Source organism: Nylanderia fulva, unplaced genomic scaffold (assembly GCF_048542155.1).
Source record: "Nylanderia fulva isolate GAGA-0341 unplaced genomic scaffold, ASM4854215v1 Scaffold7, whole genome shotgun sequence".
NCBI classification, from domain to species: Eukaryota; Metazoa; Arthropoda; class Insecta; order Hymenoptera; family Formicidae; genus Nylanderia; species Nylanderia fulva.
In genome coordinates, this window is record NW_028190807.1 from 4274900 (window position 1) to 4297530 (window position 22631).

General features: G+C 39.5%; 1 protein-coding gene across 4 annotated transcripts in view; it reads right to left on the reverse strand.

The window, feature by feature from the left end:
* Window positions 1-22631, reverse strand: part of Sox102F (transcription factor Sox102F) — a 157127-nt gene that overhangs the window by 84506 nt on the left and 49990 nt on the right. The window lies entirely within an intron of this gene.

Genomic DNA, 22631 nt, shown 5'->3' on the forward strand with positions numbered 1-22631 from the left:
TATAAATGTACATTTCTCATCAATAAAATATCACAGTATCTTTTTTATAATTTAATTTTAATATTGAGATTGTTTTTATTCAGTGGAAAAAAAAATGTGTAGTTGGTCCCTATTAATTATACATACATATAAGAGTGTCGCACAAATAATTCTATGCAGTCTTTTTAAGATAATATAAAAATACTTATAAATATAATCAATTAAAATACATATAATCAAAATTGTATGTATTAAAATTCAATAGCATATAAAAAAGATTTTTTAAAATTATATATCAATATAATAAAAATCCAACATTTTATATATATATATATATATATATATATAAATATAAATATATATTTATTTATTGTATATCATAAATATATATTTATTTATTTATATTTACCTATCTTTTTTTTATATATATGGTAGAAATACAATGTATGAGTTATTTTATTTTGCAAAATTTTTGAAAGTTAAACTATTAATTACAATGAAATTATTTTATATAATACCGAGATTCTTTTCATAATAAAGATTAAGAGAGAGTTAGATTTTATCATAAGATTTATAAAAGTCATAAGATAAGGTTAATTGCATATTGTATAGTTTATCTCTCATTTTTTAAAGTAAATAAATATCAAAGTTACATTGCTTGAACTGGTGCGTTTGAAGTATGTTGTCTTTTTGAGGGATGCAAGACAATATAGTACAAAAGCATTGCTGTAATTCCCAAGAAAAAGGAAATGATACAAATAATAAAGATTATATTAAAGTACTAAGCCTCTTTAACTGCAGGAGGACAAGCATATTGCCATAATAAATTTGCTGCAATATTGTCAAAAAAGCAGATAACATAGAAAGATAGATGTTTTCAAAATGTTTTGCTATCTACAGCATTGAGATATATAAAAATGTGCACTATGCCAATAACGGAAGCAAATAATATGGAATAAATGCGTTCTTTAATTGTAGGCTGCATATGTGGTGGATGACTGCAAGTCCGACAAAATTCCAATATTCCATGGGAATCTATCAAAATCCATATTGTCATACTTAGCCAATGTATTACACAATATATTATGGTATATACAGGCCAGATGCTTGCAATGACACTGAGCAATAAAATCCTTGCCACTACAATCACAATGATAAAAATGATTAAATAAATTTAAAATAAATTTTTAAAAATATATTATTTTGATACAAATTGTGTGATGAATAATATTTAATTTTGTATATTAATTATTGGATATATATGTACCTAAAATAAGAAAATGCCAGAAAAATTGAATTTGCTTATTTATTTAAAGATGCTTATCATATACAAAAATGAATGATATAATCTCTAAAAACTCACCTTTAAAAAAAGGTAAAAAAAGGCGACCAGTTAAGGGCACGCCATTAACAAAAATTATCCATTGCAAACCCATGTACAATAGAATTGTATGAAAAATTATCGATTATAAACCCATGTACAATCGTAACAAAAGTAATGAAATAAAAAAAAAATTGCGCCAAGTGAAAGTAGAAACTTGTACCAGTGGAAAATTAAAGTTGCAGACATATATAGAGTCGTATAATGAATCAATAAAAATTTAAATTTGCAAATGTAGAATTGTACCATAAAAAAACTTATCTTTTAAAAAAAAAGATAAACAAGATGCCAAGTCCATGCGCCATGTGAAAAAGTGTTAAACAAAAAAGTATTTTTAAGTAAAAAAATCTATCAATTGACAAAAATTTATGTTCTAAAATTAATATCTCTACAAAAAGTAATGTCCAATTATTGCGCGAATAAATAAACATTTTTATAAAAAATTAAAATTTAAAAACTTATGCAAATTTAAAATTAATATAAAATAAAAAAAAATAAAAAAATTTTAGTTAAAAAAACTGGGCGCGCTGCAATGAGTTTAAAAGTAACAATTTAATTTTAATATCATTAGAATATTATTTAGCAGCGCGCCCAGTTTTTTTAACTAAAATTTTTTTATTTCTTTTTATTTTATATTAATTTTAAATTTGCATAAGTTTTTAAATTTTAATTTTTTATAAAAATGTTTATTTATTCGCGCAATAATTGGACATTACTTTTTGTAGAGATATTAATTTTAGAACATAAATTTTTGTCAATTGATAGATTTTTTTACTTAAAAATACTTTTTTGTTTAACACTTTTTCACATGGCGCATGGACTTGGCATCTTGTTTATCTTTTTTTTTAAAAGATAAGTTTTTTTATGGTACAATTCTACATTTGCAAATTTAAATTTTTATTGATTCATTATACGACTCTATATATGTCTGCAACTTTAATTTTCCACTGGTACAAGTTTCTACTTTCACTTGGCGCAATTTTTTTTTTATTTCATTACTTTTGTTACGATTGTACATGGGTTTATAATCGATAATTTTTCATACAATTCTATTGTACATGGGTTTGCAATGGATAATTTTTGTTAATGGCGTGCCCTTAACTGGTCGCCTTTTTTTACCTTTTTTTAAAGGTGAGTTTTTAGAGATTATCAACTTTTCTTCGACATCGATTCTACTTATTGTTTTCTGTATGTTATACGGAAAATGATATTTGGTGATTTTTAAATATTTTATAGAATTTGCAAAAATATATACAACGTAAAAACATGAAGGTGTCGAGTGTGACGAAATGAATCGAGATCTCAGTGTCGTCGTAGATAAGTCCCGAAGTGCGATTTATCTTGCTGCTGTCCTATTGTTGCACGAGCAATTCATCGAACGGTATCCAATTATCTTCGGCTCGCCCGGCCACATAACGAACCGATCGACGGCTCGTTATGTCCGAACCATAACTCTTGCTTGCAATAACGTCGCTAGAATGAATTGCTAAGCGCATTTGTATATTCTTCACGGAGCGGCGCGATATTATACGACGCTTAAGATTAGAAAGCGCTAGAAATAATCCCTCGCAACCGTATTCGCGCGCGTTCGCGTCAATATGAATATATATTTCTTGCAACGATCATGTGACGAATTTGTGTCAAAAAAGATGCGATCTTATAAATTTGAATCATTATTTAAGAATATTGCGCGCGCGTTATTTCTGAACCGATCGCAAATAGTGACATGAGTGATGTTGCATATGTATCGAAATAAATTTTAGAGGTGTCTATTTATAATGTACCTATCATATATATTAATAGAATTACATCTCTAAAATCGAATGATAAACTGAATATTGTATGTGTGTGTACGTCTGAAAATTCAATTAATACACTTTAAATCTGTCTTCCGATAAAACTGACATCATATATACATATATACCTATATGACGTTGCTTCGAAATACACGAATAAACTTTCGGCAAGATTAAACATCATAGATATCGATTATGTTATATATATGACGAGAAGACAAGAAATATATATATATATATCTAAGGGTAAAACCAACGAACGAAGAAGAAATGAGTATATATGTTGTACGTCCTTATCTCGAAATGTGGCTGCAAAGTCGCGTCAATACGCTCGTCCTTGCGAAGGAAGAGAGAAAGAAAACAGAAAGAGATAAAGAGAGAGAGAGAGAGAGAAAGGGGGAAGGAAGAAAAAGAGAGTAGAAGGTGCAAGGGATGGTTGCAAAGAGGCAAGGAGAGAGGCAGGTATAGAGAGACGGGTCTTGACTCTCATACGAAAAGGGTGGTTGGTGCACTTGTACCAGCGCGCAAGGGCGGAAAGGGGGAGGAAAGGGAAATAAAGGGAGAAGGGGGAGGTAGGGTTGAACCTGGTGAAAGAGGCGACGGCGACGAAGGAGGGAGTCACGTGGATGGGGGTCTTCGGGGCGAGAGATCACTGCGGCGCCGATATTACTACAGCCAGCCCGAAGATTACCAATATCCTTGAGAGGCGCTCGAGTCCTGTCATAAAAGACGGAGCTTACGAAGATATTACCTAGCTAGCTACCTACCTACCTACCGCCAACGCCGACAGGCGCAGCCATTGCCGTAGCGTTACCGCCGACCATCTCACTTTTCGCAACTTCATTTCGGGAAATACTAAAAACACAGAAACACGGAGATCACGCTGTCGTGAGGGAGAACGGCGGTCAACGTAGTCGACCGTAAGTAAGCTGTCTTCGCTTCGTAGAGGGGCTACACTAACGCAATTTAAGTGGACGACGAGGATCGTTGGATTTCACGTAGATTGAGATTAAGACGGACACATTGCGCGACGAAAGCTCGTAAATTCGGGGTGTTATACGTCTGTTGACATATGAGGTATTACTTTGTCTCGTCGTAGAAAGCGTTACTTCTCGCTCGCGTCTTCTACCGCAGTTGCTCCACTTTATAATTCCAATCATGCTAAAGTATGCATTTTACTCGTATATTCATAAACATCCAGAAGTTTACTCTCGTTAGTTGCAACTATTGCAGACGATTGGTCATCGCTTTTTATTAGAATTTCACTTATGACATTTCAATGTTTCCAAAAGTGACATGGAAGCACGTGAAAACATATTTATGACACGTACACAGAGAGAATTTTCTCTCAGAATTCACCCTGAAAATCAGGATAATCGTGAGACAATGTGAAGATTAAAAGAATTTTATAAAATTCTTTCAATACCATATATTGTCCCGCACGATTACCATGATGTTCGATTACAATGCAACTCGATCAGACTTTCGCGACTCGTCAACTATTTGCCGTGTTCCGTATAACGATCGAAGATGGAGAAAAGACGCTTATGTGTCTTTCAGTTAATATCCGGGGAATGCATATTTGTCGCAACTGCGATATTCGATACAGCAAGACATTCGCGAAATCAGCTTGACTGTAGTTCGAAACTCCTACGCGCTTTGAAGGGACTAGTTGGAGAAGGGGAGAACCGGGAGAGTGATCGAACCGAAATCCGTCTCTTTCTCTTCTCCAACTACACTAGATACACTCGTGTCTCTCGAGTACGCCTGAAACCTTAATGGGGAATCGACCGAGTTATTACGTCCCTGCAGTGTCGCATCGACGGAAGTATATGAGGTCGCGTATACAATGACATGGGGCGCATTGTGGCGGCGCTTTGTACGACACAAAGCTTTAATCCACGAACAGATCTGCCAGTGTCAACATTCTCTTCCCCGCACTCGGATACCGCGTCGGCGCATACGCGCGCAAAAAGACGACTCCCATTCCACCTATCTATCCGCTGGGGGGACAGAAGCTAGCCTCTGCAATAAACGTCTCATAATCCACCCCAACTAGAATAATCGTCATTCTCGGACTATTGTATCGTTTTTCCTTACGAAAGCCCTCGGCGGGCGAGGCTGAAAATCGTGTGTACATATTTATCCAGAACGTATGCACACTCACGTTCGCGCTATTATGTATATTCTTTTTATTATATGTGTATAATAAGTCGTCTAAATCGGAAAACGAGGGATGCATGTAACACAGTTATGTTTCGTAAGATTTTTAAATTTATAAAATTCCAGTCTCCGCGAATGCAACAATTATTTTGCAAAATTGATTAAGAGAAAAATTCATGTTTAACAATTTACTGTATATTATTTAGATAACGATACGCGGTAGAATCGCCAAGTGTGTTAACGTGGTGTGTGAGAGTTGGTATACGGATATGGATACGGTAAACGGGCTAACCGTGACGCGCTTCGCCATTTGAGATTTTCTCTCTTTCGCGGCACGAAAGAGTCGTGAATTAATCCTCGCATAGCGAAGACGCGGTACTTCTTCAACGTCGGCCTGAAAGGCGGCTAATCCTTCAGACCGATCCCATTCTTCCTCACTTTTATTCGCGCGTCCGGATTGTTCGCGCGACCGTTAGACGGAACCCCGTGAAAAGTGGCACGTCCTCGCTAGTGTGAAGATCCCGAAGCCGTAATTTATGCGTTACGCTCTCGCCAGCCCGTGTACGCATGGTCAAACACTCACCGGGGATTGTCCGGCGATATATCCGTGCCCCGAAGAGATCTCTTGGTATTCGGAAGATATTTAGAATTCCGATGGCGTGCGTTCGCCTTCGTGTGTCGGCCGACTGATTTACACGACGTGCGCGCTAAGCGTGTACGTTAAGCGTAATTTATGCTTTTTAGCTCCCTCCGATTTCGCTGCATTCGCGAAAAGACAAATAGATTATTATTCGCGCGTTTAACCAATAATAAATCGGAATTAAACGTTAAATTATAAGTAATGTATGCGCAAATAAAAAACATTTTTTTTATATAAGTTTATGCTCTATGTTGTACACAAAACGGTAATATACGTTTTCTGCGTGTAAATGCTTGTAAAAATTAATTTATCTCTCGCGTAAATATGTCGCTACATTTGATACTGATATATGAATTTTTTTATATATACATATATATGCGTGTCCACGCATTAAACTTATGTACGAGATGATTTGAGTCATCGTCGACGGATTGTGACGACGCGACGTGGCAAGAACGACCGGGCTCGTCACAACGTAATTACGCGGCTCGTAAGCGTTCATCGAGCGGATGGAGAGACAGGGAAAGGAAGGCGGGGGAGAAGAGAAGAGAGATTACACGTGGCGTGGCGAGAGGCAGCTTATTTTGACATTCTTATCGGAGAATCAGAGTGTGGTAATCCCCGAGGCGGCGTATGTAATCTCATCCCTCCCTCATCCCCATCCCCGAAGATTCGCTCTCCTCGAGTTAGTCCCATGGCCCTTCGGCGCAACCCCCATTTCGACCTTTCTCATCCCCTACCGCGCGTTCCCAATACGCTTGATCCACGCTCACCCTCCTGTCGTCTTTCTGTTCGCACACACCATGCGCGAGCCGCTAATCTACTATTAATTGCCGCCACAAAACATCCTGCATGCGAGTATGCAAGTACGTATGTATATAAACCGCATAAACGTTTCTGTGCTCGCGCACTTGTCATGGACCGGCTCTTCCAATCATCATTGAATTATGGATTACGCGTTTTTCTTCTATATTCGCCATTTATCGCGAGATTATCGCGAGATTATTAATCAACAATTTGACAAACAACAATTATGACGGTTCTTAAGAAACGATGAAAATAATTCATTGCCGATGACATACAACGATTGCTGACACGTAATCTTGAAAAATTGCGTACTTTTGAAGCTACGTATAACAAGAAACTGAATTATGGTAATAGTTCAGGTTTTGGGTTTGACTTACGATAATATAAAACTATACAGAATTTACAATCCAAGATTTTTCGCTCCACACCGTTAAGATTTATAACGCGTTTCATCTCCTCGCGAATTGTCGATGTAATTGACTTATTCAAGTCGTAGCGGCATTCGCGAAAGCGACACGATTTATTTCCCGCGTCAGATACGCGCGAGTCATCGGTCGCCGGCAACGGACAGCAGCAATGACACGTCAGCATCTCGCGACAGAGGCAGAGGAAACGTCATCGGCCGCCCGCGGCGGATCAGCGGGTATATCCGTCGCGGTCAGCGGCTGCGACCGTCGTTTTCCTTTAACGATTCGCGTGTCGTTTAATTTAATTTGACGATCTGCTCGTTAAAGCGCCGCTCGCGCGCAAGCACAAGCAACAGAGATGAGGTATTAAATCTCGCACCTCTTCGAAGCGCGAGATCCATCCACGTCTTCGCGTCTCTCCTCGACAACGAGACACGTTTCTCCATCCTACGTTTCTCTTTTGTTGCTCCGTTCCTTTCCTCTCTTTCTCGCGTCGAGCTGTTCGCACAGCCTCCAGTCGGCCATTACAATATCTTTCTTTTCATCTTTCTATCCGCTATGACGCGCTCTTGGCTATGAAAATCACGCCACTATCGTTTAGAGATCTGCTTCGGGGGACAGAGAATCTTCTATTGCGCTCACTGCTAACTATGCATGGAAGCTCCGGTTATACACGACGGAAATCTTTCTCTCTTTCTGTGTCTCTATCTCTGTTTCTCCGTAAGGTCAAGCACCTCGGAAGAAAAATAGATACGCCGTTGTGCTAGCGACGATTTTTGTGCGAATCGTTTGAATACACGTTTCACTTGGGAAATTACGTCGTGAAAGCGCGCCGATCTACTAGAAACGCTTTCGTCCGTCTCGTTAGCAACGGTACACCTGATTCTCTGCCAATCGCTATTTTTGGAATGATTTCATTTACCGCGAATCCTCTCGCGTGGATGCAAACAAAGTTACATAACGATAAAGCTGTTATTTAATCTTGTAAAGATTAATGTATAACTTAATCGATTTTAACACATTGATGTTCTTTTAATCTTCTTAATGTAAAAATAAAATCTTTTAATGCAAAAAAAAATATAAGGAAACTTAGTGTAACGTGTAACACATCTTTTTCTTGCTCTCGAGGAGCAATTTTCTTTTGTTTATCAGCTAAGATTTAGTTTTTATACCTAAAATCGTTATCGATTAACTAGGAGGAAGTTGTTATATTAGAAATCCGCGCGAGTGTATATCATTACACGATTCTTAGAAACAGTACACATTGCAGAGAGAATTTTCTCTTAGAATTTACTCTGAAAATCATGCTAATCGAGGGATATATGGTACTGTAAGAATTTTTTTTAAGAATTTCTCCGATTAATATATTTACTACAATATAAATTAATATCTACCACAATAAGATATAAAATACATATGTTCGTTTAATTTCACCATGTACGTAGTAAAATTTACTATGTATTAATATTTTGTCTTGTGGTAATGTTAATCAGAGAAACTCATAAAATTCTTTCAATACCTATACCACATTATCCCACGATTACCCATGATTTTCAGGGAAAGCCCTAAGAGAAAATTCTCTCCGTGTACAATTACAATTACAAATACAACTTTTTTCTAATCAATCTATTTTAAATTGTACCGTAAGATCTCTCTCTAATCGCGAAAGTGCCGCATTCGATTAATAGCGCTTTCGTTGTCAATAACTCTGTTCGATCATTAGGTATACTGTCAACGATTTGATTTATCCGGTATGCGCGCAGCAAAATACTCGCCTGTGTATCGCAAGTGAGAGCTTGCACGAACAACAAGACCAGGAAGAGGAGTCGCGACTCTCGTTCTTTTTCCGTCTCTCGTTATGGCATCGATACTTTCTTTCATGTCCAAGGTCGTACTGACGGAAATCATTATTTAGAAGCGCGCGCGCGCGCGTCTAGCGTACGGTAATAGTAATAGTTTGATGCTGCGAAGACATTTCCTCATTGCTGCCGCGCGTATATACCGTTGTTCGATAAGCGTAATGTGGAACGCGTGCGTAGATAATTGGAAAATCGACGCGGTGCAATCGAGACACTTAGCGGTCTTTATACGCATGCAGTGATCGATAACGGTAAAACGATGTGTCGGGGCTTTTGCCGGCATCAACATTTTAATATCGCGCGGAGTGCTCCGCTGCTAAAAATTCGCACGCAGAAATTACGCGCTATTAATGAAAATTGAAGAGAGGGATCGAAGGTGTTGCCGCGCGGCATTCGTATAGTAATCGAGTGTAGAAATATTTAAATTGTGATAATGATGGAATATAGCAATCTCATAAGTGTACGTTACGAGTTTATCCACTCGTAACTAATGACTTGATTTCAGATTCCGTTAGCGCGCGAACGTATATAATTACGAGATATGAATAATTTTTGAGTAAGTTTTAAGAAAAGCGCCGGGATGTTACATAATATTATATATACGTATTGAATATAATAAAGAGCCGAGCTTAGGCGATGATTAATATCCGCGATCGCGCGATTGATGGAAGCAATTTAAACAATTTTGTTTCACCTTCAACCGAATTTCTCAGCTCGCGCCGGCGCGGCGAGCGAAATAAATTTAATAGCGCATAACAACGTTATTAGGATGAGAAGGAACACGTTGATAATAAATAGCGAAACTGCGAGGACGCATCTGTACGTTTGGCGACCAAGTATACAAATAAGTGGCGAGTCGCGCGAGAGGCTTGACGGAAGCGGTGGCACAATTTAACAATGTAAATTTAGCTTTCAGCGCAATGCAAGCGATACGCATGATGTACGAGCCGCGGGTGTAGGAGTACATTGCGTGCGTACGAGTGAGCGATTGCGGCCGCGCCGCGCCGGTGCATCCGTCTCTCCGAGATGACATAAGCGCGCGCGCGCGCATCGGTCCCGCGCTGCTAACATAATAAATGCACCCGTATAACGCACGTCGCGTCGTGCGCATACACATAGTGATACACGTACTTAGTCGTGTCCACGGACGGGGAAAAATTTCGACCGCCACACACTTGCCCTTAATTATCGTAAGTTGGGCGCTGCACCGAACGATGACACGTTCTCCCCCTACAGCTGCTCTCCTTTCTCCCTTCTCCTACCTCCCTCTTCCGAAATCTTCCAGTAGCCTCTCGCACACACACGCGCTATTTCCGGCAAAGGATGCGGCCGGCTCGAAATTAGAAACCCGAGTGAGTAGCGGATTGAGCTAGGTCAGGGCCATCGCTTCAAAGAAGGGGTTCGAATCCACGACATATGAGAATTTTGAAATTTATACAGATATAGAAATTTTGTCAACAAGTTTTACAATCATCGTTTGCGGTAATTCATATAAGTTATCGTACAATGTATCAAACTTTATGCAGAACAATTTTATTAAAGATAGAATTATTAATAGCATATAATAATTAATGCAATTATATTTGACAAGATATAATTGAAAATGTTACCACTTATTAATACACCTGTAATTTTATAACGATATTGCTCATGTGTCCCAAGTTATTGTCGCATCATTTAAATGGATTCTCCTGGCGAGATGTATTATTACTATACAGAGGTAACGAATTCTAAACCATGAACAGCGTTTCAAACGATCGCTTTTGTACCTATATATACACGCATATATTTCAGACAATAATAATTTAAACACGTGTGAGCCATACGTGCCCGCGAAGAAAACTCAAGGATAGATAGACTTAACAGGCATTTGAGCCACGAGGTTGTTCGATTATACCTTGAAGCTTAATGTGAAGCAGTTGCGCCCTAAGAACGATGTTCTGCTTTCAAAGATAATGGTAGAGTTGACAACACGAACTTCCGGTAGCTGTTTTTTTTCCTTTAGTTTGAAATATTATGCATGCCCCTCTGTTACACATGTAATAAACAAAGATTAATACTGTCATAAAAATTAAGTTTAGTTTAAGATTTTTTTCTTATTATTTTAAGAATTGTCAGTCTAACTCAAAGTGCAAAACAATTAAATTGATAAGTATATTTTTCAAGTTTAATTATAAAGATTCTAATAAATAACAGGTAGCACGATTGAAATACGTTAAAGCGTCCCGCCTCTATTTATTTATCCCTTGAGAGAAATTATCGAGCATCGTATCTGACAGTCACATTGTATAGACCTTAATTAAGATTACAATTAACTCTCGATAATTCGTGCGCGTGTAATCACAGTTTCGGATCTTGGGGCGAGTCCAATGGTTCGTGATGCGAGCGGAGGCAGACAGGAGAATGGAGAACAATTCCTTAATGGGTTGCCTTTAAAGAGCAATGATTACATTGGAAACCGGGACTCACAATTTCTCCCCGCTTTTGTTGCAAGCTAATGACTACAAGATCCTGCTTGCTACTCGAACGCGTTCGTACTTTTAATCGTATTTCTAATATGCGAGATACGTGCCTGTAATTTTCATATTATATTATTGCCGAAACCTATAAATCGTCGGATATAATCTCGTAATTTTTGCGCGCGAATCCATAAACCAGCGAATGTTATTTATTATAGAAATTATTCGCACGATTGGGCTATCGGCCAGACGCTTTAAATCTAAAACCAACGCATGTAAATCACCAAGTCGACAAAATAAATGTTCAAATAGTCATCATAATTACATCAATGACTGTTTCACGATGTATCAATTATACCTCGTTAAAAAAATTACGCTCTTACTATTATTTTTTTCAATAAATTTTCGCATCACACGCATCTTCATTTTCATTTCATTTTTAATGAGATAGTAGTAATTCCGCTCTCTTGCATACGCCTTCTTAAATATACTCCGCATGCAAGGTTGCAATTAAATACAATTTCCATTAATTATCTTTAGATAATTTACGTATTTGTTTGCGTGGATGGAATTACATTTCGCAAAGTTTGGGAGTAAGCTTTGCGGCTAACCGACAACTCAACAAGCCTGATCGACCACCATAGCTTTTAGGGGAAGATCACTTCGGGATGAGCGAGGAACAGCAAAAAGCAAGGGCATATCGCGGGAGCGAGAGCAACGTAGGGATAGAACACACGTTGGGAAAGGCCGCGCGCGGAAAGGAGGGAAAACTGGGGGGAGGCGAATAAATACTCGGAGATGTAATCGCCGAAGGAAACAAGCGGTGAGATTGTTCGGCGGGAATAATTGAAAGCGCCGCCTCTTGAGCTTCTCGTTCCCATTCCCGGCGGCTTCTGCCGTCGACGCCGCCGGCTCTTACAACCGCTCTTGACGCCGTACGCCGGTTAACGTTACGCCCGCGGAATGCAGCCGCGATCCCGCCGATCGCATCTCTCGGCCGTCGATCGGCGGTTTTTAATGTATGCGTAATGCCTCGGGGCCGACCGCCTGTCCTCATTAACGCCTGGAACGGCCGGCTCGCTCGAGAATGGAGGGACGAATCGCCTATAATCGACGCGTATCGGTGAAAAGGGACAGCGTAACGTGGACAGTTTCCGTGAACGGAAACGTTGATCTCCTGTTTGGTCTCTTTCTCTCTTTCGTTCTTTGCGGAAAAAAAAGATCGCCTAATAATTTTTTGACTGAACCTTCCTTTATTAAAGATGAGAAGATGTATGAATTCTGTTACTTTTGTCTTTAGATGGGTATGTAAAATGTGCTTATAAAATGTGATATTTTTATAATAAAAAAATATATACCAAATTTAATGAACTCTGTTTAGTAATATTTTCCTTGCTTCTTCGAATAGGTATACTTTATGGCACAGTATAATCAAATAATTAAGTATTTTTAAAAATAGTAAATTTTATTATAAAAATTTGTATAACGGCCTAAGGTCTGTCAGATAAATACTTTTCTTTTATCGGAATTTTCATCGAGAAACCTCGAACATTGAAACTTCCACACGACGATACATATGACTGTTGTATATTTCAGAGAATACTAAAGTTTTAATGAAATCATCAAAACTTTCGGTTTCGTGATAGATTACAAGTGGATAATCCGCAGCACATTTAGGAACACGATGAGCACGGATGCAATAAGGATCAAATCGCGTCTCACAAAATACCACAGAGACATAATCGATACACGCGTTTCCCGATAATCGGTTCGCAACCACAATTAAATTTGCTTCAATCAGCGATCTTAAACAGTATTAAAAACAAATTGTAATTTTAATCGTAAAAATGGTATCTAAATAAGTAATATTTAATTACATATACAAGCGACGCGGAATATATGTCATTATAACATTTCAAAGGAAACGAAACGCGATGCTCGATTCGGGGAGATCGACGCTAAAATGTTCCAAAATAGAAAGCAGCTTCTCTCTCGCGAGCTGCCATAATCGTACATCATCCTTTTATCCGCTCAACCTATTCCTACAAAGTAGACGATCCGCCGCATAGCACCTAGACTGCTCGACTTTTTGGGGTAAGCTTCAATAATACAGCCGGTGGGAAATTGTGATCGAAGGATACTATTGGAAAGCGATACCTTAGCCGAGCGCTTGAATAAATGATGGAACAATATTTTTAAAACGCCTATAATTCGTGGGCCAAGCCTCGCCTCCGCCCTATGGCGAACCTGTATTTATCGGCCCGTGGAGTATAGAGACGCGGCCAAGAAAGAAGGGCGATCATTTATGTCGGCGGGGTGAGAGTCTCTCTCCGCCAAGAGTCTCCGTCGCTTTTTACTCTACAATCGGCGTGCGAGTCGAACCACAGGATTATTGCGGCCATTTATCGGCGCCGCCTAATGTTTTAGTAACGATGTCCGGCGCACGTGCGCCTATCCCTGTTGGAGTCGTTCTTCTGGTTTACGGTATAAAATTTCGTGGGTAAAACCCTCCGGAGAGCAGCCACCGGGGTCACGTGCATCGGAGGATATGTCGGATGGCTTAAAAGTAAATTCGTTTCCCGATGCAATGTGACGGAAAAGAATTCGTTTTTAAACCGCGTATATAACGCGGTCGATACAACGCGAATGTGCCATCTTGAACAAAAATTTACATAATTAACACCTGCGTATATGATTTTAAGTATAAAACAGTCAAAGAACATTGATTTTAAATTTGTCTGATGGGAAATCTAGTTTATATCAGATACACTCTTGCGATACAACGCGTGTCTGTTACATCACCAATTGTATTCGTTGTACAATATTCTTGCGATACACGATTCTCTTTTGGCGAACATCGCGTGCAATTGTATGGCTATCGCTGAAAATATATATATATATATATATATATATATATATATATATTAATCTTTATATTGGAGAGAACTGTCGTGTACAAATCGAATAATCCCGCCCGAGAAAGCAAGCGATATTCAATCGGAGAATATATTAATCGGCCATAACGTATGCAAATGGCCGAGCACGTGGCGCATGATTTGATGAAAATGTCCGATTCGCGGTCTCCCACCATTCGCTGATAAAATGAAAGAATTTATCTCGCGTGGCGAACCAATTTGCTCATTTCTACTCGGATTACGCGATATACTTGAAATTCTCGAGACTTTACGACGAGGTCTATTATTAGTCCCGGACTCGACTCGTCGCGTTTAAAAAGATGCCACGTCGTTCTCACGAAGTCGCATACAGGAACGACATAGGGGGCTGCAATTCCGTCGATATCATCCAGGGAACGTATCGCACACGTGGTGGAGGCTGTACACGAACTGTCTCTCGCGAGCATCACGACGCGGTGTATATATCTCGTTAAAACTCTACCGTCCGGCCGTTTTACGATTTCGATCGACTATAAAGCTTCTGGCTTTCTATTCGATTGGTATGTATAAAGGCGGATGGACCGACTACTTTCTCGCGCCCGCATTGGATTGTCGTGAAAGCAGGACGCACTTCTTGTATACGCGCGCATACTCGCGACGCGAGTCATCGTCTTTATTGTACGCGTCTACTTCCCGTTGTGTTCTCTCGGCTGGACCGGCTGGTACATCCACGTATTCATCAAAGTGTTTTTGCCGTCTCTACAATCTGTTTTTCAAATTTAAGAGAAATATTTACCGCGTATATAGCGCGCGATTAGGAAGCTATTTATCATTATGTGAATCTTTAATACGGGACTTTAAAGGATTTTTTTGAAAATTCTTTCTGCAATTTTTTTGAATTACCGTGATAATATAATTATTGGTAATTCATGCCCGGTCAATCGTACGTTTTAATGTACCTACATATCTGTTATAATTACATTATATCAGTCTACTATCTATTTCCCGTTGTGTTCTCTCGGCTGGACCGACTGGTACATCCATGTATTATATTTATCAAAGTGTTTTTGCCATCTTTATCATCTGTTTTTCAAATTTAAGAGAAATATTTGCCGCGTATGTAGTGCACGATTAGGAAGTTGTTTATCATGATGTCAATCTTTAATGCGGTGTTTTAAGGGTTTCTTGGAAAATTCTTCCTGCAATTTTATTTTCAATTACCGCGATGATATAATTATTGGTAATTCATGCTTGGTCAATCGTACACTTTAATGTACCTACATATCTGTTATAATTTCACTATATTATATATTATAATACGAGCTACTAATGATCAACCTCGCGACTCGGCGCTATTTGTCTTTGCGCACCGAGCGTATAATTTTCCGATGTTATGCATGAAGCATTTTAACGCTAATTGGCGCTTATTTCGCGCCGCCGCGCCGCCTCTTGTTAAAAGATTGTGTTATATACATACATGCGCGGCGGCGGCGGAACCCGTGTTCGCACACCTGTGCGCGGACCCATTGCATATCTGGAATCCCGTTTGGGCGTAACGCGCTAAAGTAAGGTCACCCGCGAGTATATCAACGTCTCGAGGTACGTCCGTTATATTGATTGCGAGAACACAAGATACCTGGCCTGAAACCACGCGCGCGCACACGACGGCTTATGGCGGGGAGGTAGCAGGCAAGCGGAAGCCTTCATCATGATTATCATCATATCTCCGCTAGACATCAAAGACTTATCTTTCTGCCTGTCTCGGTCTCTCTCCCTCCCTCTATACCATTCTCTCCCTTTCTCTCTCTCTCTTTCTGTTTCACGGTCTCCCTTCCTCTGCCCCTTTGCCGTGGCCTTTACGCCCTTTCTCTGCCTAGCTAGCTCTCTGTATCCCCCGACGATTCTCTCCTTCGCTTCCTCGCCCTTTCAGCCCGCGCTTCCATCCTCTCTTCCGTCGTCTCTTTCTGTCCGAGCCGCGCGCGTGGCTTTGGGGTTCCGAGAGATGACCATTTATAAATTACTTCCGGGCTCCCTGATACAGAATGCATCGGTTGATACGCGGCTAGTCCATTACGTAAAATTAATACATCGCTTTCTTGCTATCGAGTACGAGAGAGAATGTTTGCTGATGGTAGTTACCATCTTTTTTCTTAGGTATACGAATAGATAATTGACACGTTATAAAGACAATAAATTTCGGATTGTTGTTAATTAATTCGATAAAGAGGGCTTAACGATTGGAAAATGAAGAAAACAAAGAAATATTAAATGTATAGGTATAAAAAAGAGAACAAATCTAGTTCATTGTTCTTCGAGACTCGCGTGACTGTACATGAGTCCTCGTCGCAGTTCTCAGTGTCTTCTTGCTTAGGTCGGAAGAATAATATTATAACGCAACAAAAAAGAGAAAGATCTAGAGAAGTAGAAACAGAGAGGCGGAGGAAAAAGAGGAAGGAGGGCGCGGGACAAACACATGTTGCACACTCGCCGACTGCTGGCTTCTTCGTTCGCGAGAGAGTCTCTCTCTCTTTGACTTCTCTCGTCGCGACGCGTAACGTAAGACTAACAACACAATGGAGGCAACAGCTGCATGATAGATGGTAGCTGCTGGATCAACCGACCGACCGACCGACTGGCCGATTCCGACGTTCTTTCTTCGGGTCCTGAGCCCCGACTCTTCTCTTTCGCGGTTTAGGTGTTCTATTGTTATCGATTCACTCGCGCGCGATTCGCGGAAAGGAATAAATGGGAAAAGCAGCGTTACGCGGAAATGTCATGCTTGTATCAACTCGACGACGTCTCTCTTTCTCTCTCTCTCTCGATGTACCGTATATTTCGGCGTGGGTTTGTTTATCGGCCGAAAAAGACCTTCTGGAAGACATCTGGCCGGGAGTGTTCACCGATATGCGTCACGTCTTATTGTGGACCAATAAGGTTTCTTCAATCGCGAGGCGATTTCTCGAGATCCCTTTTAGCGCAGTGATTTATGGAACCGATATGATTTAACACGAGACGCGAAGAGTAAGTGGCGCGCTATACCATCTATTAATAGACATGAGCAATTTTGATATTTCATATGATAGGGTCAAAATAATTGGTAAGAACCGCTACATTCCTTTCATTCATCGCGCGAGTGATTTTTCCCCGACGATTTCGCAGATTTATTTTTCAGACGGGCGAAAGTGTACGCGATGATGATGGAATGTTTTATATGCATGCACAATGACGATGCGCGAGAGATACATGAGGTATCTGTGTGTATCGGATATCTGTATTCATCTCGCATCAATACACACCAAACAACGGAGATTAAAATAATAGGAGCGCGTTTATCGATGAGCGCAATTTGCGTAATGGCGCGGACGGTCGGGCAGAGAATAATATGCGCGTATATAAGAGATACAAGGAGCGCCTGCTACCGGTGCTCTCTCCTCTCGCCGTGAGCTCGCTTGCAACCAACGCCAACACACGATGCAGCCTCCAATTAGCCTTTCATTGAATCTCGAAAGAGGAAGGAGCGGAACAAGAGGCCGGTTCTCTCGTCGCCGGCCGCTCCGTGCCCGCTCGGCCATTCGCGTACGCCATTGTCATCCATTTGTTCATACAAATCCCTGACTATAATCGTTTAATGCCCACATTCATCGTCGCGGCATTGTGCCGCCGCCGGTGCGTTAGTCCTTGGCACGCATGCGTAGTCGCGTCCTCCGACAAGGAGCTTAGGGCCTTTAAGACGAGCTTCGTGCGACCGTATCGCCTCTTTCTCTCTCTCTCTCTCTCTTTTCCTCCCCCTACGGTGAAAACCTCTGGAAGGTGCACACGTGTGTCCGCTATATCGTCTCGAATTCGGGCTCCTCTCGCGACCAATTAATCTCCGCCGTCGGAAATTCTTCGCGCCTTAAACGGCGAATCCATTATGTAACGTCTCTTTTTCCGGCGATCGGTGAGTGGCTCGAGTCTTTGAGGACTGATGACCTATGATTGTCGGCTTGACACAATGTATTCGAAAATGAAATGTATTTTTGGAAAATACGAAAAAAATGTATAAAAATTAAATTAAATTAAAATCAAACGCTTTATCATTTTCGATCAATTTCCGTCCAGTATTTTCTTCTATAATTTGACGAAAAAGTTTATTAGAAAATGATGAATTTATTTCTCTCGATTTAACCGTGAAACGATGTTTAGTACCAATAAATTGATCACAATCACCTCTTCTCCGTTCGTCTCTCGTTCCTGCCACCGGTTGTGATACCAACGTTATGTTTTCGAGATGCGCCACGCTCACAATGGATAATGCCTCGCGGGCACCGCGCTTTTAGCAGCAATCTAACGGCACTCAGTGCGCGCACGCGCTCATGCATATATGTGTACGTACGTGTATGTGTGTGTATACACGAGGACCCCGGACCAGAGATAGCGCGTTGACTGAATACCGCACGCACACCAAGCGTGCGAGCCCGTTGCCTCTTTGTGGGACGCTCAAAGAGCACAATGTCCATAGTCCGAGGCCGACAATGGGCCCTCCACAACTGGTTAATATCAAGGTTGTTTGAAGGGTAGCCCCCGATCGCGCTCGCGCGCGATCAGCGCCCGCGGTTGTCCTCCTTGTCGTGTCTTCTCGTGAGAGTGCAGCATTGTGTCCGGTGAAGGATAAGGTCGCTCTTCGGCGAACGTCGACCGACTTCGTCGTTCTCCGCGGAGTACATAGGTATACATACGTTCGATAATTTTTTTTTTTTTTTTAAGAATTGCGGGGAAAGAGCCGTGAATGTGTCCCGATGAGAGATTTCTCCCGGCAGCGACGCGACCTCGCGCTTTCTAATGACACGTTACATTTTGCACTGTATATATGCTTTGTGTGCATCTCGCACACAATGCCTTTTATGATGGATTCACGCGGGACGAATTCTTTAACGAATATGCAGATGATCTCTCTTTTGCGAAAATCGAGCATCGAATTTTTTTTGTTTAATTTTAAATATAATTATGAACCATGTGATATCTTCCCAAAAAAAGCTTTAAGTGTCTACAAGAACATGTTCTTTTCTTATCAATTATTCCTATTTTTAATATTAAAACACCATATTATCTACACAGTCTACAGGATAAATATTTACACGTTTGGCATTGCACATTGTGTGTCTGTGATTATGTAACCAATTGTACCGATTTTAATTAATGAGCGAATACATTCTTGACATAATTTCAATAGAATAATTTAACAAAAATGACATTTAGGTACACATCGGTGCACATTCAGCTCGCGATGGAAAACAGATCGATATGTTTTGTCACTGTTTATTAAGAAATACGTTGTCAGTTATCGCAACACTTGCGACTTATAATGATGAGATAAATGTTTTTTTACTGTTTAATGAATAATCATTGGGATAGCAAACTCAAGTATAAGTCATTCATAAATCTATATCAATTTAGTACTTAAATAATTTAATAATTAAAAAAATATTTATTAAACATTTTCATATCTCTTGGTCAATGTTTAGTTTAGCTAATATTACTTGCTAAATATTATTGCTATACTTGATAAATACTATTTAATAATACTTAATACTTTATTACTTAATAATACAAATAAGCATAGAGTTTGCCATGCTTCTCGCGATTCACTTGAATAAGAGGAAACCAAGTGCGGAAAAGGGCTAATTAAAAAGCATATGGTCCTTTTAAAAAAGGAAACATTCGGTCCTTTGGTCGATTTTGTAAACAACGAATCGCATTCGCTCGCACGTTAAAAGGGAGAGGAAACCAAGACGGATGATGGAGCACGGAGACGCAGAAAGGGAGATGGTGTTCTCTAGGGAACAGTCAAAGCAGACGGTGTCCCTGTAATGATGATCTGGGCATCAAACCAAGAACGATGCTCTTTGAACATTGTTCGATGTGATGCTGCCTTATAAACGCGGCGGGAATAATAAGGTCCGAAATTAGCGTCGTATAATTTACATTCGGATTCTAATAATATATTCCGCCATGATATATGTAATAGTATTAGAGTGTACAAATATTTTTGTACTTCAATACCTATATAATATTCTATAATATAAAAATGTAATTATTATATTGTAACCAGAATCATGTTTTCTTTATCACAATTATAATTTAATATGTACGAAAAAATATCCACAATTTAAAAAAATAATTTCTCTTAAGACAATGTCAAAATAAAAAGGTGAGATTAATATATCTGATATTTGTTTAGTTGTTGCTGTTATACGCCTAATTATCAATTTTTATATAATTATCTTAGAAATATTTAATAACACACGTAAATGTTTGCTCCGAGATAAACACACGCAACGAACGAGTTCCGCTATGTGAGATTGTGTTAGGGTCGCCTGACCGCTACGAAGCAACATATAATAATGCCGAGATTTGAGAGCCTGTTTCGTGAGTGCGGGGGTGTTACCGCTAAACAAATGCGTCGCGTGCATGTGCCTTAATGCGCCTGAGCCTGAAATTGCCAGGTTCGCGAAAAAGCCTGCAATTATATGTAAATTTATGTAGAGCGGCGCGTCATTAAGGAGATCGTGAATTATGAAGCTATGATCGTGAGCGCGTGCTGCGCGAGGTCATGCGTTGCCTAATTGGCCGATCGTCCACTCCGCGCTTTAACGGGTTATTGTTATTATACGTGCAATGATCTCTTCTTTCCTGACATCTATTAAAATGGAGATGTGTTATAAGTATCAAAATACGTTTTTTCAAATTTTATACGAAAAACTTAGACGTCTAATGTAAGTTTTTTTCGATAATATTGCAGTATTTGTTTTCAATATGTTTATTTTTTTTTTAACAATTTGATGTAATCTCTTTTCTGCAATTTTACCTCACATCATGACAATTATATATATATATATATATATATATATATATATATATGTAGCGGGTAATTACGATCGAAAAGTAAAACCAGATTAAAAATGAAAACTCGCGCCTCTCCTGATAGCACACATTTGATGAAATAAAGCACGCCAAACTACAAATTACATCTCTCGCGCGCGATCGCTTCAAGGTAGCTTCCGGTTGTGTATATACGGGGCTCTCTTTTTTCCTTTTTATTCCGGGTCGCAGTGATGTGGTTGCTCTCAGAGAGAGAGAGAGAAAAACTTGGCGCCGCGACGCGCCGCATCGAAGGGGACGACAGATCGGTCCCGTCCTCTTCCCCGAGGGAGCAGCAATTTATAAATAATTGAGCCGAGTCCGGTAAAAAATGAATTACGCGTCCCTGTACAATATGAGGAGTTGCTTTACAGTAAAACGAGGAAGGGACCCGCGAGACCCGTGGCATCGTCGTAGACGCGACGCTGTCGCACGGGGATGACTACCGACGAGGAGGATACGAAGCGGTATCGAAGAAGAGGGAGAGAAAGAGAGAGAGAGGCAGGCAGGGTAACATAAGTCGCATCAATTTTGCAATTGGAGAATTTTATGTTCACGCGGGTTCCATACATTATGGACGAGCTTTCGCCGCGACGTCTATCCACCTCGACGGACCGTTTGGTTCTTGGGCTTGCGTTTTTTCCTTTTCTTTTTTTTTTATTCTCATGGTCTTTGCTGAATTAAGGATCAATAGCTTTGTTTTCACGGCTTGTTTGCTGAATATTTAAAACTCGAGATAATAAGGCTTGAATGTCGCGTATATTTTACAAAATATAATATAAATTCGATATTGGAATTTTTTTAATTATAAATGTACATTGGATAAAAAAAAAGAGAATATGCCTTATACACATTGTCTCTTTAATTATTTAATTAATATTATGATTGTTAATATATGTGCAACTAGTTAATAATCAATTTCTCTTAATCTCATATAGTCTCAATAATATTTATTAATTAGCATATATGTATATAAACAGAAATCACGCATTTTTAAAGGTGAAATGTCATTTATTTTAGCCATTTCAACATTAATAGGCTAATAAATCGCTATTTTTTATAAGCATCGTTGCATAATTAGCACGAATAATTTATTTCTAGTGAATGTTAGTTTTATAGTGAAATATGCTTACAAATATGTTAATATTTGAAATATATTACAAAAGATAAGGAGGAAGATATCCACTTCACAAATTGTAGAGGGGATCTATAATGTGATTATTTATGCTTATGGAATTGATGTATGAAAATTTTATAGATTGTGCTATCTCTCTCTCTTTGGAACCGATTCTTAAAAAGTAGGACTTTGTATTGTCGTCCAACCGGTTTGTGATTATGTTTGTGAA